This window comes from Phalacrocorax aristotelis, chromosome 7, assembly GCF_949628215.1.
Source record: "Phalacrocorax aristotelis chromosome 7, bGulAri2.1, whole genome shotgun sequence".
NCBI lineage: Eukaryota > Metazoa > Chordata > Aves > Suliformes > Phalacrocoracidae > Phalacrocorax > Phalacrocorax aristotelis.
The window spans coordinates 31,196,095-31,210,922 of NC_134282.1; the positions used below are offsets into that span (position 1 = coordinate 31,196,095).

At 53.0% G+C, this 14,828-nt stretch overlaps 2 non-coding genes across 2 annotated transcripts; both read right to left on the reverse strand.

Annotated features, from left to right (window-relative positions):
• Positions 1–12,604: 12,604 nt before the first annotated feature.
• On the reverse strand, positions 12,605–12,687 carry TRNAL-CAG (transfer RNA leucine (anticodon CAG)). Its single transcript has one exon. It is a non-coding gene; the product is annotated as a tRNA-Leu (tRNA).
• Positions 12,688–13,562: 875 nt separating this feature from the next.
• Positions 13,563–13,634, reverse strand: TRNAG-UCC (transfer RNA glycine (anticodon UCC)). Its single transcript has one exon. It is a non-coding gene; the product is annotated as a tRNA-Gly (tRNA).
• Positions 13,635–14,828: the final 1,194 nt, after the last annotated feature.

Here is a 14,828-nt window from a genome sequence, read left to right on the forward strand (position 1 = left end):
GGTGGATACATGGTTGAGGGGGTCATCTTGAAAGGTCCTTTTGAACTCAGGCTCATCGATGAGGGCTGAGGGGAAGGGTTGTTGCCCTTCCCTTGGCACTGCAGAGGCCAGACTGGGGTTGGTGTGCCCCATTTTGTGTCCCCAGGGACAAGAGAGCTGGTGATGATCTCTCAAGGAGAGAGATCCTGGCAGAGGACCAGGCAGAACATAGGGACCGGAGCACATGACGTATGGGGTGAGGCTGAGGGCATTAGGTTTGTGGAGCCTGGTGGAGATGAGCATGGTGGGGAGGACGGGATGGAACTGCTGTGTGCATGAGCTACAGGAGGTTATGGAAAGTATGGAGCCAGACTCTCCTGAGAAGTGCACTGCCAAGGGGCAAGAGGCAACCCTCGCAGGTTGCAACAAAGCTAATGCCAGCTGTCTTTTTGGGCAAAGAAGTGACGGGGGGCATGGCGCAGAGCGGGAAGAGGTGCCTGAGAGACAGTGACCTCTCTGACAGTGGCAGTGTTTCAATGTCAACAGGACCAGGCCTGGAGGTACCTGCTGAGGCACCTGGGAAGTTTGGTCTGCTTGGAGCGGTGGATCAGAGCAGAGGACCATCAGAGGTCCCTTCAAAACTTTGTTTTCCTGGGGTGCAATGGCTGCCTTTGAGCAGCCACCAAAAGGCAATGTCTTGGAAGGCAGCGGCAGCACAAGATTGCACAGAAGCAGCAGTTGTTTCAGGAATGGTGCTACCATGTGTGGGAATGACTTTGAGGAGAGCAGAACAATGGGGGTCTGAACTCCCGTGGATGCGCCTGAGGCCCAAGTACCGTGTCTACGTAAGCCCACAGCAGGGTGACTCATGTTTCCCGGAGTTCAGGGTTTTTCCCATCTCTTCCACATCATGATGACTTCTAAGAGTTCTGGGAGGCTGATGCAACGTCCCTTTGACATTTGAAGTGCATGGAATGGGCCACCCAATGCCTGACCCAGGAAAAAGGGCCATGAGCTTTTAGCTCCCTGCTCTGAGCTTCTCCTCAAAAGCAGTCCATCCCTGCCTTTGGCCTCTGGGATGACCTTGCTGAGCAAAACAGGTCAATTTGGGTGTGTTTTTCTTTCACGGAAGGACGCGGGCATGCCTTTGATCATAAGCAAGGTCCTCATGGCCGTCACTCCTGCCTGCAGGGGTCTTCCCTCCAGCCCACAACGGTCTTCCGTTGCCATTGAGTTTTGCCACATCCCTGGAGAGATGAGTCTCTTCTCCCATGTGGGATTGTGTAGTCTTGATGTTCTGCCTGAACTTACCCGTGGGGAAAAAATGTCTCTCAGGCTTAGCCTGAATGCCTCTGCTGAAAGCACCTGCGAGCTGACCTGAGGTGTCCTTTATGGCTCAATTTCACCGTGACCGGTGGCCATGCTCTCCATGAAGAGGGCAATGTGACAAAGGCAATCCACGTGACACAAACCCACTTAAAATCTCCTTGCGCACTAGCCTGAGACCTCCAAGTATATTGGCCTTATGAAGCTGGGACACAGACAAATCATTCTGATGTTAGGAAGCATCAAGCTCTCAAGCCCTCCTCCTGAGAGGGGACTTCAAGCTCCCAGACTTCTGCTGGGAAAGTGGCACGGCAAACTGCAAGCAGTCCAGGAAACTACTGGAGAGTGTTGAGGACAACTTCCTAGTACAGGTGAGGGAGAGCCTGGCCAGAGGAGAGGCCCTGCTGGACCTGTTGTTTACTAGTGCGGAAGAACTTATTGGAGAGGTCAAGACTGGCGGTAGCCTGGGCTGCAGCGATCATGCCCTGGTGGAATTCTCAGTCTTGAGGGGTACAGGGTGTGTAAAAAGTAGAGTCAGGATCCTAAAGCTCAGAAAGTCAAGCTTTTGGCATTTTGGGGTGCTAGTGCTTGGGACCCCTTGGGAAACTGCCCTCAGAGATAAAGGAGGAAACGAGAGCTGGGAGATATTGAAAGTCATTTTTCTCAGGGCACTAGAGCTCTCAATCCCAATGTGCAAAAAGGTAGGCAGGGGAGGCAGGAGGCCAGCTTGGCTAAGTCAAGACCTCTTAGCCAAACTGAAACACAAAACCAAAAGGCACAGGCAGTGGAGGCAGCGATGCACATCCCGGGGAGATTACAGGGATATGGCCCAGGAGTGCAAGGAGGGGATCAGGAAAGCCAAGGCACAGCTGGAACTGACCTTGGCTAGGGATGTTCAAAATAACAAGAATGGATTCTTCAGGTGCATAGGAAGAGGAAAGAAACTGTACCCCCCAATGAACAAAACGGGAGACCTGGCTACAACCGACATGTAGAAGATGGAGGTACTCAACAACAACATTTTTGCCTCCGTCTTCACCAGCAAGTGCTCTAGGCACGCCGCCCAATCCACAGAACCCAAAGGCAGGGACTGAGAGAATGAAGTACCACCCACCGTAGGAGAAGATGAGGTTCGAGACCATCTAAGGAACCTGAAGGCGCACGAGTCCATGGGACCTGATGAGATGCATCCGAGGGTCTTGAAGGAACTGGCAGATGAAGTTGCTAAGCCACTAGCCGTCAAATCTGACAAGCTGCGTGTCATGGTTTTAGCTGGGATAGAGTTAATTTTCTTCACTGCAGCTGGCATAGTGCTGTGCTTTGGATGTCGTATGAAAACAATGTTGAGATAACACACGGAAGTTTCCGTTGTTGCCGGGTAGTGCTTGTACTAGTCAAGGACTTTTCTAGCCTCTCATGCTCTGCCCGGTGCACAAGAAGCCGGGAGGGGAGGGGGCACAGCTAAGAGAGCAGATTCAAACTGACCAAAGGGATAGTCCATATCATGTAATGTCATGCCCATTATGCTAACTGGGTGGAGGTGGCTGGGGGAGGAGGGAAGCAATCACGGCTCGGGGACGGGTAGCGTCGGGCAGTGGGTGGTGTGTGGTTGTATCGTTTCTGTTTCTGGTTTTTTTTTTTCCCCTTTTTTCCCCTTCCTTTTTCCATTTTATTATATTATCATTATTGTCATTATTATCATAATAATTCTTTTTATAATTATTATTTTTTTTTTAATCATTAAACTGTGCATATCTCAACCCACAAGTTCTTTTTCTCTTCCAATTCTCTTCCCTATCCCACAGGGGTGGGGGAGTGACCAAGCGGATGCGTGGTGTCTAGTTGCCGACTGAGGCTGAACAATGACAGTCCAGTTTGGCGCCCAAGGTGGGGCATGAAGGGTTTGAGATAATAGCAGCTGCTGGTCACAGCATTGATCCATCTGTTCTCAGTATTAGTTTGTCCAGTCTATACCATGCTGATTGTAAAGTACACGTTAAAAATTGCTGTTGGTTTTTGTAGTTTGCTGCGCTCTGCAGTGATTAGAGATGTTTTGCCTAGGAGATTTGTTATTAAAGCACTGGCCTGGACCGTTATCGGTCATTTAGGTCTTGCATGGAAGCCGTTACTGTACTTCAGCTACCACCTCATGGAGACCATTAGCAATTCTACCTCCTCGTCTGAGAGGTGTTTTATGGAGGAAACACAGAATGGCACCTTGGCTACCATCTTATAAAATGTCCTCTCCTTCATTGCAACAACTTTTCAGTATCTTGAACATCCTTGGGTAGTTAAGATACATCTGTTGGTATTGCTTTGGCAGACGGTGTCAGTTCTGTCTAAGGTTAATAAGCAATTTAAGAACATCATCCAGAGGTCTGCCCCAAGGCTCAATAGCTATGCGTGGCAGGGTATGTGGGACAGTACAGGCAAACGCCTAAGACGGTGGGCACCCCCAGTGTTGTGGGACTTTAACCCCGAACAAGCGCAGAATCCTGAAAAATTAGTAGAATATTTGGAGGAAGTATGCTGTCATCCAGGCAATTCCAGAGAGACACAAATCACTGCAATGTGCTGGGGCCTGGCCCACGCCCATCGAGCCCTATTTAACGCTACTCAGTACCCACAAGGGGAAGAGAAGGCCTCTGGATCTAAAAAGGCAAAGACAAGGAAAGCAACAAGCACTGTGGCCACTCAGACCCCCGACACAGGCACTGCAGCTACTCAAACCCCGGTGACAAGTGTTGCAGCTAAATTAGAGGACCAACCCATGCCAGTATCAGTCGCCCCTATACTCAAGAAGAAACCTTGGAAGAGAAAGTCAACTCATTTAGAAAGAGATTATGAAGAACCAGGGCCATCACAAGAAGAGGAGGAGGAAGAGGAAGAATGTGTACAAGAAACGGAAACTACCCGATCCCTATCCTTGAGTGAGTTGCAGGATATACGAAAAAAGATTTTGGCTGTCGTTCAGCAGAGCACATTATCACCTGGCTGCTCCGATGCTGGGATAATGGGGCCAGTAGCCTGGAATTAGAGGGGAAGGAAGCCAAACAACTGGGATCCCTCTCTAGAGAAGGGGACATTGATAAAGCAATTGGAAAAGGAACACAATCCCTTGGCCTCTGGAGGCGACTCCTGTCAGGTGTGAGAGAAAGGTACCCCTTCAAAGAAGATATTGTATTTTGCCTAGGAAAATGGATGTCCATGGAGAAAGGTATCCAGTACCTGAGGGAACTAGCCATGCTTGAGGTGATTTATGGTGACCTGGACGATCAACAGTCACCCAAAGATCCAGATGAAGCTGAGTGCACACAACCCATGTGGCAGAAGTCTGTACAGAGTGCAGCATCGACACATGGGAACTCATTGGCAGTAATGTCCTGCAAAGATGACGAGACACCAACGGTGGCGGACACGATTGATAAACTCCAGGAGTATGAAGCAAATCTCTCTTCCTCGCTCGTCTCTGCTGTTGAGAAACTGTCCCGGGAGTTCCAGCAATTCAAAGAAGATACATCCTACTCCCCACCTGTAGGGGCCGGTATCTCAGCCATTAGTGTTAAGCGTCCCTTTGCTCAAGAGAAAGGATACAGAGGACAGGGCACCCTATGGTTTTACCTGCATGAACACGGAGAGGACATGAATAAGTGGGATGGAAAACCTACCTTGACCCTAGAGGCACAGGTGCATGAGTTGCAAGGAAGAACAATCACTCAGAGGGGTCTGTCCAGGAAAGCTGCTGCTCCAGTTTCCAGTAAGCAGTCACCAGACAGAGGAGTAGAAACGCTGATTTTATTTCTGATCCTAATAGAGACCCTGTGATTCGTATTTACAAGAAGTGATTGATGAATACTATGATCGGGAATAGAGGGGCCCTGCCTCCAGCCATGTGGAAGAAAGGGTTAACTGGGTTTACTGGACTGTGTGTATCCAATGGCCTGGCACATCCCACCCACAGGAGTATAAAGCTTTAGTGGACACCGGTGCACAGTGCACCTTAATGCAATCAAACTATTTAGGAGCAGAACCCATCAGCACTGCTGGAGTGACAGGGGGATCCCAAGAGCTAACTGTATTGGAGGCCGAAGTGAGCCTAACCAGGAATGAGTGGCAAAAGCACCCCATTGTGACTGGCCCAGAGGCTCCCTGCATCCTTGGCTTAGACTCCGTCAGGAGAGGGTATTTCAAGGACCCAAAAGGGTACAAGTGGGCTTTTGTTGTAGCTGCCTTGGAGACGGAGGAAAGTAAACAGCTGTCTACCTTGCCTGGCCTCTGGAAGGACCCTTCTGTTGTGGGGTTGCTGAGGGTCAGAGAACAACTGGTGCCGATCGCTGACACAACAGTGCATCGACGGCAATATCGCACCAACCGAGACTCCCTGATTCCCATCCATGAGCTCATTCACCAACTGGAGAGCCAAGGAGTGATCAGCAAGACCCGCTCACCCTTTGACAGTCCCATATGGCCAGTGTGGAAATCTAACGGAGAGTGGAGGCTAACAGTAGACTATCGTGGCCTGAACGAAGTCACTCCATCGTTGACTGCGGCCATGACGGAAATGCTAGAACTTCAATACGAACTGGAGTCCAAGGCAGCCAAGTGGTATGCCACAACTGATATCGCTAATGCATTCTTCTCAATCCCTCTGGCAGCAGAGTGCAGGCCACAGTATGCTTGCACTTGGAGGGGCATCCAGGACACCTGGAATCGACTGCCCCAGGGGTGCAAACACAGTCCTACCACTTGCCATGGACTGATCTATAATACTGTGGAACAAGGTGGAGCTCCCGAACACCTACAACACATTGCTGACAGCATCGTGTGGGGCAACACAGCAGCAGAAGTTTTTGAGAAAGGGAAGAAAACAGACCAAATCCTTATGAAGGCCAGTTTTGCCATAAAACAAAGTAAAGTTAAAGGACCCGCAGAAGAGATCCAGCTCTTAGGAATCAAACGGCAGGAAGGACATCGTCAGATTCCAATGGATGTGATCAACAAAATAGCAGCCATGTCTCCACCAGCTAGCAAAAGAGAAACACAAGCTTTTCTGGGCGTTGTGGGTTTTTGGAGAATGCATATTCCACATTCCAGTCTGATCATAAGCCATCTCTATCAAGTGACCCGGAAGAATGATTTCAAATGGGGCCCTGAGCAACAACAAGCCTTTGAACAGATTAAACGAGAAATAGTCCATGCAGTAGCTCTTGGGCCAGTCCGGGTACGACAAGATGTAAAGAATGTGCTCTACACTGCAGCCGGGGAGAATGGCCCTACCTGGAGACCCTGGCAGAAAACGCCAGGGGAGACCTGAGGTAAACCCCTAGGATTTTAGAGTCGGCGATACAGAGGGTCCGAAGCCCGCTATACTCCAAGTGAAAAAGAGATTCCAGCTTCCTCAAAGTGGTTGGTACTGATGCACAGCTGCTCCTGGCACCCCGACTGCCAGTGCTGGGCTGGATGTTCAAAGGAAACGTCCCCTCTACGCACCATGCAACTGATGCTACATGGAGTAAATGGGTTCCACCGATCACCCAGTGGGCCCGAGTAGGAAACCCCAGTCGCCCAGGAATCTTGGAAGTGATTATGGACTGGCCAGAAGGCAAAGGCTTTGGAATATCACCAGAGGAGGAGGTGACATTTTTGTTATAATTATCATAATCATTATTATCATAATTTTTGTTGTAATTATTAAACTGTGCTTATCTCAACCCACCAGTTCTTTTGCTCTTCTGATTCTCTTCCCCCATCCCACAGGGGTGGGGGGAGTGAGCGAGCGGCTGCGTGGTGTCTAGTTGCCGACTGAGGCTGAACCACGACATTGTGGCAAGCCGGTGAAATTCCCAGCGACTGGAAAAGGGGAAACATAACCCCCATTTTTATAAAGGGAGAACAGTAAGACCTGAGGAACTGCAGGCTGGTCAGTCTCACCTCTGTGCCCAGCAAGATCATGGAGCAGATCCTCCTGGAAACTATGCTAAGGTGCAAGCACGTGGAAAAGAGCGAGGTGATTGGTGCCAGCCAACACAGCATCCCTAAGGGCAAGTTGTGCCTGACAAACTTGCAGATACCCATGCCGTTTTCCTGCTGAAAGCTCGTGAAGCACTCAGACAAAGAGGACTTCTGGAAGAGGCCACTCTCAGTTGTCCTTCTTCTCAGGTACACTTTCACCTGAGCAGGGGCTTGAGGTCTGGTCTCCACCATACCAGCTAGGGGCTCTCACAGCTGAGCCTACTAGGCCCAAAAGTGGGCCACCAGGACATGGTAGTGAGGGTGCCAGAACTGGTGCTTGGAAGACAGCAGCGGTATGAAATTCCATAGAAGCAGCAGTTGTTTCAGGAATGGTGCTACAATGCATAGAAATGCCCTTGAGGGAAGCTGCACTTTGGGAGGAATGAGGCTGTGAGCTCTGGTATCCCTGGCACGCCTGAGGCCAGGGCACTGTGTCCACTGAAGTCCACAGCAGGGTGACTCATGCTTGCATGGCGTACAGGGTTTTTCCCAACTCTCCCACATCACGGTGACTCCCAGGTGCTCCGGGAGACCGATCCAATGTCCCTTTGACATTTGAAATGCATAGAATGGGCCACCCCATGCCTGACCCAGGAAAAAGGGCCATGAGCTTTTGGTTCCCTGCCCTGAGCCACTCCTCAGAAGCAGGACAGCCAGGCCTTTGGCCTCTGGGATACTCTTGCTGAGCAAAACAGGTCAATTTGGGTGATGCTCTCTTTCACAGACGGACACGGGCATCTCTTTGATCACAAAACCGGGCTGTGGTAGAGCATGGTGAGCATAAGCAAGGTCCTCACAGTCATCACTGCTGCCCACAGGGATCTTCCCTCCAGCCCACAATGGCCTTTCCTCACCACTGAGCTTTGCCACATCCCTGGAGACTTGCGTCTCTTCTCCCATACGGGACGTGCAGTCTTGATGTTCTGCCTGAACTTACCCACAGCCTTCTGTGTGTCTACGATGACCTGTGGGGGAAAAGTCACTCAGGGTTTGCCTGAATGCCTGTAATGAAAGCCCTTGAGAGCTGACTCAAGGTGCCCTTCATGGTTGCATTTCACCACGATTTCTGGACAAGCCCCCCATGAAGAGGGGCAAGCAACTAAGACAATCTGTATGACACTAACCCACTTAAAATATCTGCCCACTAGCCTGACCCCTCAGAGTTAATTGGCCTTATGAAGCTGGGACAGAGATGAATTGTTTCAGTGTTTGGTGGTATGACAGGGGAGTAGAATATTTCAGATGAAAGAGACAAATGCTTAATCACCTATGAGGCCTTGGCAAGTGGCAGCTACCAGGTGTTTAGATGCTTCAAGAGCAAGGCACGCTTGTGGTCCCATGGGGCCGTGGGACACAGCATAAAAGCCTGCGCTGCTCCAGGCTCTGCATCCTCCTCTCTTGCCTCCCTTTCCTCCAGGAACGAGGTAAGCCTGAGTCCCCTCCATTTCTCTCCCTGTGGGCCGAGCTGCTCTCACGGTGGCTACTGAGGTTGGTACTTGGTCATCCTCAGCTTGGCCCTGCAATACAAAGGGCTGCCACCTCTTCTTTCCCTTTTGATGGGGCTGTCTGGGGAGGGCTGGGAAGAAGGGGCTTCTTTCAAGCAGAAGGGGATCAATGGGGCTCAGCTGCAGACTAATATTGAGGTTTGTGCTCCCTGACTGCTCTGTGTTTCAGCTTGGTCGCCCTCGCCGAGAGATGTCTTGCTTCAGACCCTGTCTCCCACCACCCTGTGGCGCCTCTGGCCCAACCCCACTTGCAAGCAGCTGCAATGAGCCCTGTGTCGTCCGCTGCGCTGACTCAACGGTGGCCATCCAGGCCTCCCCGGTGGTGGTGACCCTGCCGGGCCCCATCCTCACCTCTTTCCCTCAGAGCACAGCCGTGGGATCCTCTCTGTCAGCTGCTGTTGGCAGCTCCCTCAGCGCCGCAGGGGTTCCCATCTCTTCTGGGGGCTCCCTTGGTCTGGGGGGGTCAGGACTGTGTCTGCACCCTCCCCGCTGCTCTCTGATCTGCTGAAGCTGGCAAATCATCCCCTTTGGAGCAGGAAGGAAGACAGGGACTCTGCAGCAGCAGGAGCGTGGCCATTGTTTCCAGAAGAGCCGGGTGTCCTCATCCCAGCTGGCAGGAGGGACCTGTACCCATTGCTCCTCGCTGCACAGCAGGCCTCCTCTGGCTCTGCTTTGCTCTGAGCTTCTCGAGAAAGGGCTCGCTCTCTTCTGCTTTGCTGAACCTCCTGCCGATGGGGTGAGGGTGTCGGACTTCGGGACTGCTCTTGGTGTGCTGGGGTTGCCAGCAGGTAGAGCTGAATGGGGAAAGGGAAGCACTTTGTGTGGAGCTTTTCCTGTGGAAACAGGTCATTTTCTGTGCCTCCCTGAACCCTGCAGACGTGTTCCTTGGTCTCTGTTGTGTGCCACTGCATTTTCCCCTTCTCATTAAAGACTTTGTGCAGCATAGCTGGGAGACTCGTGGTTGGTTGTACTCCTCTCCACATTCAGGTGTCCAACACCTGTGCAAGGGAGAGGGTGAATGTCTCTCTCCCATGACAGTCCAACATCCAACCTGCAAGGCCCTGAATAGCCTCCGCTACTTGACCCTGCTTTGAGCCGTGCTTGGACCGCATCACCTCCACCTCAGGTGTTGTGTGATTTGCTGAGCCACTGCTGGAGCCCCTCAGCCAGGAGCAGCCATCAAGCACAAGGGAGCAGAGAGGGGACGGGGGGCCAGCGCTCAGGAAAGCTGCAGAGGTGCGGAGGGGCACGGGGCATGAGAAGGTGCACTGATGTCAGTCCCAGGGCTGGGAGCACAGGAAAGCAAGGAAGACCGGAGTGCATTCCACAAGTGACCCAACTTGCAAGGCAAGGGCATAAAGTGTAAGCGTGCTGACAAAAGCCCCGAGGGAGTCAAAAGGTTGAGGTCCCACTGTGATTTGAACTCAGATCACTGCATTCAGAGTCCAGAGTGCTCACCATTACATCTGGACGGATGCTGTCTTTCCCTGTGGCCACCCCAGTGAAGGCGTATGCTGCTGGCTGAGCCCGGCAGCCTCTCCATCTCCCTTGTCATCACCAAGTAAAGCCGTCCTCCAGGGCCACTAGGCACTCTTTACCCACAGGGCCTTTCAAGGGAGCTGCAGAGCTCTTTCTGCAAGCCTGGCATGCCATCTCTAACAAGTCCCACGTTGCTAATCTGTGAGCATCTTGCTTTCTCCTGATTTGACCTGGTTGTGAAGTTTCCAGAAGAACCTTTTCAACATTGCACCTCACAGAGGAATTCATGGCCCAGCGATCGGTGGTTCGATGCTTGCACTTGTGGCCTTTGCCGCTGCCTCCCTACACACCCGTGTTGGACAGCTGCCAATCTGCCCAAGAAGGGTCATTGCCTCTTCCTTTTCTCATCTTGTAGCTCATACTAAGCAGCCATTAACCAGATATCCTTCCCCATTGGTGGCAGGCGTAGCCAAGCTCCTGACCCTGCCGAACGAGGCGACCAAGAGAGAGGGCAGGGGATGAGGTTCAACAGAGGGAAGAGTTGTCAGGAGGACCCAAAGCAGCTTGCTGTGTGTTACACAAGCTGGACTGCCTTCCATGTGTGCTAGGAGAGTCCTGGCTGAATTGAAACCCCGGTCCTTTCTTCCAGGATACGTTTTCCCCTTCTGCCCTAAAATGGCCTCTCCCTCAGTGAGAACAAGGTGTTCTCTCCCAAGGCTGCCCCAGACTCAGGTGCGTTTCCCTGTGAGCCTGAGGGAGCTTTCCCTCGTACCCTGGCACCACCACACTCCCTGCCCAAGAAGGGTCCAAGCACGCAGCAGGGAAAAGCTGCACCGGTGCTGTCCTCCTTCTGCCAAGGTTTGAGTCTCTGTGTTGAGAGCAGGGCCCTTGCTCCCAGCACTCAGACGAGAGGACACACATGCGGAGGGACGGTCCTTTCCCATGCAGATGCTGTGCCGCTGCAGGGGGAGGGATGTCCCTTCTGTGGCTGAGACAGCATTTCTCCAAGCAATGGCAGGTGTTTCTGGGGCTCTGCCAGTCTCACCCAGCACTCGAGGAGCAAGGGTTCTGGGCCAGTGTGTTGCGTGGGCCAGTGCAGGCAGCGTCCTTGCTCAGGGCGTTTTCTCCTTGGCTTCCGTCCTGGCAGCACTGCTCGCTGGAGCTGCCAAGGTCTCCAGCCCATTTGCTTCCCCAAGGTCATGGCAAATGTTCCTTCCACTGTAGCCTCTGATGCTGCTCCCCCCTGGGGGACGCTGCAGGGGGGACACTTTGTGCCCCTTTGCAGGCTTCAATGGGCAGCCAGAGACCTCCCAGCACCTGGGAGCTGCAGCTCTGCTGCGCTAGACCCACACAGGAGGCCACGCCAGTCCTTGGTCCTTCCCTCCCAAGGTCTTTCCGGCTGAGGGCTTTCTTCATGGAAAGGGTAGTCAGGCATTGGAACAGGCTGCCCAGGGAGGTGGTGGAGCCTCCATCCCTGGAGGTATTTAAAAGAAGGGTAGATGTGGTGCTTGAGGATATGGTTTAGTGGTGGACTTGGCAGTGATGGGTTGGCGGTTGGTCTCGATGATCTTAAGGGTCTTTTCCAATCTTAATTCTATATTCCAATCTAGAATTCCAATTCTATGATTCCATGATTCTATGACCTAATAGGAGCCTCCCGGTGCCTGCAAGGAGTTTGCTGTGATGTCTGGAGGAGGAAAGGCACTGGTCAGAAATTATGCAGGCGTTTTGTGACTACCTAGACAAACAATAATGGCCACCCTGAGGGTGCCTAAGCACGGGCTCCAGAGAGGCTGTGAAACACCCTTCCTCAAGGTATTTTATGACCTGGACGGGCAAAGCAGCGATCAGCTGGTGTGAGCCTGCCTGAAGCAGGAGGACGCACTCTCTGACTCCCTGAAGTGCCTTCCAACCAGAAGGGTTGTTAAGGGTAAAGCAGAAGCAGGGAGAGAGGATTTAGCATGTCAATGTCTGCTGAAGAATGTCCAAAGGTCCCCATTTTAGGCAAGAGGCATGCATGCAGAATGTGCGTTTGTTAGGGAAGGGAAGGGCAGAAAAGTGAACTTGCCTAGGGGACTTCCCTCCATGTTTCTGTTCTAGGTAGGCCCACCCAGCTGCTACTGGTGGCTCAGCTCTGCTCTGCTCAGGGAACAACACCCGTTTGCTCCCTCCACAGGAGCTGGGTCATGCAGCAAGACATAGTCAGCAGGCTGAGCAGAGCCCTCCCATTGGGCCAAAAAGCCCCCACTTAGGAGAGGAAGGGAGGCAAGCTATGAAGGAGGCGCCACCAAGAGAGAAGAGCCTGTCAGGAGTGGGATTCAAACCCACGTCTCCCAGGGAGACTGCAACCTGAATGCAGCGCCTTAGACCGCTCGGCCATCCTGAGCCACGACTCTGCTGCTGCTGCTGCTGCTGCAACTCCTCCCCCTGCAGCTGCCAGAGCCAGCCCAGCTCAGCCAGCCTCCTCCTGGCACTGCTGCAGGGAGACCTGGCTCCTGGGAGCACCCTTGCCCTGCTCCCAGCAAGGGCTGCGGACAGGCGACCGCACCTCCTACACACACTGCAGACCACACGGAACAGGAGTACCCAGCACAGTGGCAGCACACTTCCGACGTGTCTCACAAAGGCCAAGGCAACGCTTCACCGGAGCAACCAAAGGAACCGTCAGCAACTTATGGCTCTGCACATGCCAACAACATCCTGTCAAGGGGGCTCCAGGCACGGGTCTACCTTACCCGTGACTTCCTCCACTCCCTCCAGAGCCTCACCATATGGCAAGCCAAGAGCACTTGGCGCGCAGTGCTGCCTCGTGGATGGTTCGTGGGGCAAGAAGCGTGCTCCCTTCTTCCCTGCTCGGAGGCGGGAAGGCTGGGCAAGGAGGACTCTGCCACACCAACCCCTGAGGGAATGCTGTGCCGGTCTCAAGGAGTCAGTGTGTGGGAAAGGGGCTGGAGAGTGAGGGCAAAAGGACGGGAGATGCACCAAGTGCTGAGCAATGACTGAGCTAAACCTCTCTGTGGTCAAAGCAGCCCTCCCAAGTCAAGTTCTTTTGCCAAGGCTGGCCTCGCTAAAAGCCAGGCCTGTGTCTGCTGGGCTAGGAGGTGCCCAGCAGCCTGACCATGAGGCATCTGGGCTGCAGGGGGAGTCAAGGGGAGTGGCTCGACCACCCTATGGGAGCTGAAATTGTAAGGGAAGCCCTTGGGTGCTTTAGGAGCAGGCAAGGCAAGGGCACTGTGGAGACAGGCTGAAGAAAAGCTTGCCTGCGTTGGCCAGGAATCGAACCCGGGTCAACTGCTTGGAAGGCAGCTATGCTCACCACTATACCACCAACGCACCTGTCCTCACTGCTGTCTCCTGCTCCTCCAGAGCAGAGCCGAGCCGAGCCGAGCCAAGCCTGGTCTCCCTCCTGCTCCTCCACTTCCCAATCTCACCTGCCTCCCGCTCTCCCAGCTCACAAACCGGCCTGTGGCCTGCTCTTCCCCTCCACAGACTGGCCGGCCTCCTCCTTCCAGCCCCCTGCCCACACACACATCCTCAGGCTGCTGGGACGTGTGTGCCCTTCTCTCTCTGTGTGAGATGTTGGCTAGGGAAACTCAAGCTGCTGCGTGCTGGTAACGGTGCCGCTCCCCACCTGCGCTCGTATGTGTGCCAGCTGTGCATGTACTGTGCAAGCGTACGTGCGTTTGTGTCTATGTACCTGTGGTGGTTTAAGCACAGCCAAACACCCACCCGGCTGCTCACTCCTTTCCCCACCCTCAGGGGATGCAGAGCACTGAAAACAGGATAAGAAATCTCCTGGCTCAAGATAAACACAGGGACGTGGCTTAGCAAAAACTGTTGTGGGCAAAGCAGGCTTGACCTGGGGAAAATTAAATGTTTGCCGTCGAAAAACAGATTCACTTAGTGAGAAACAAAAAGGCAAACAGAAAACAGTGCTTCTCCTCTCCCCCGTCCCAGGCTCAGCTTTGCTCCTTCACACCACACTCCTCTACCTGCCCAAGAGGGATGCATTTTCCCTCTGCTCTTTCCCACTCTTTTTGTTCCTTCCTCCTCCCTCTCTCTGGTGTTTTCTGCCCTGTCTGGAACATGTTTTCACAGAGGGGCCACCCACTCTCACCCGCCTGCTCTCAGGCAGACCTGCGGTTGGCTGCCAGGACCAGCCAACCCTACCAGCGTACCCAGAAGCACATCAGGTGAGGAAGCCCCCATGCGGTAAATGGAGGGAAGGGGCAACGTACAAGAAGATACACCATGCAGTGCTATCCACTCTGGGATGAACACAGGCACCTAGCACAACCTATATTCCTGTGGATGGCCCATCACCTGCAGAGGCAGCTATAGAGGAAAGCAGGGTTTGTATATGTTAACAATACAGTTCTGTTGACCAATCGAGGTACTCATGTTACAGGGTGGGCCAAGCAGATACTGTTCCTCGCCAAATCATTGTGTGCTTGTGCCGCGCAGCTGTTGTGGACATAAGGTCAGTGGGATGTTAATCTTCATTGTTCTAAACCAATGTCCCATGCA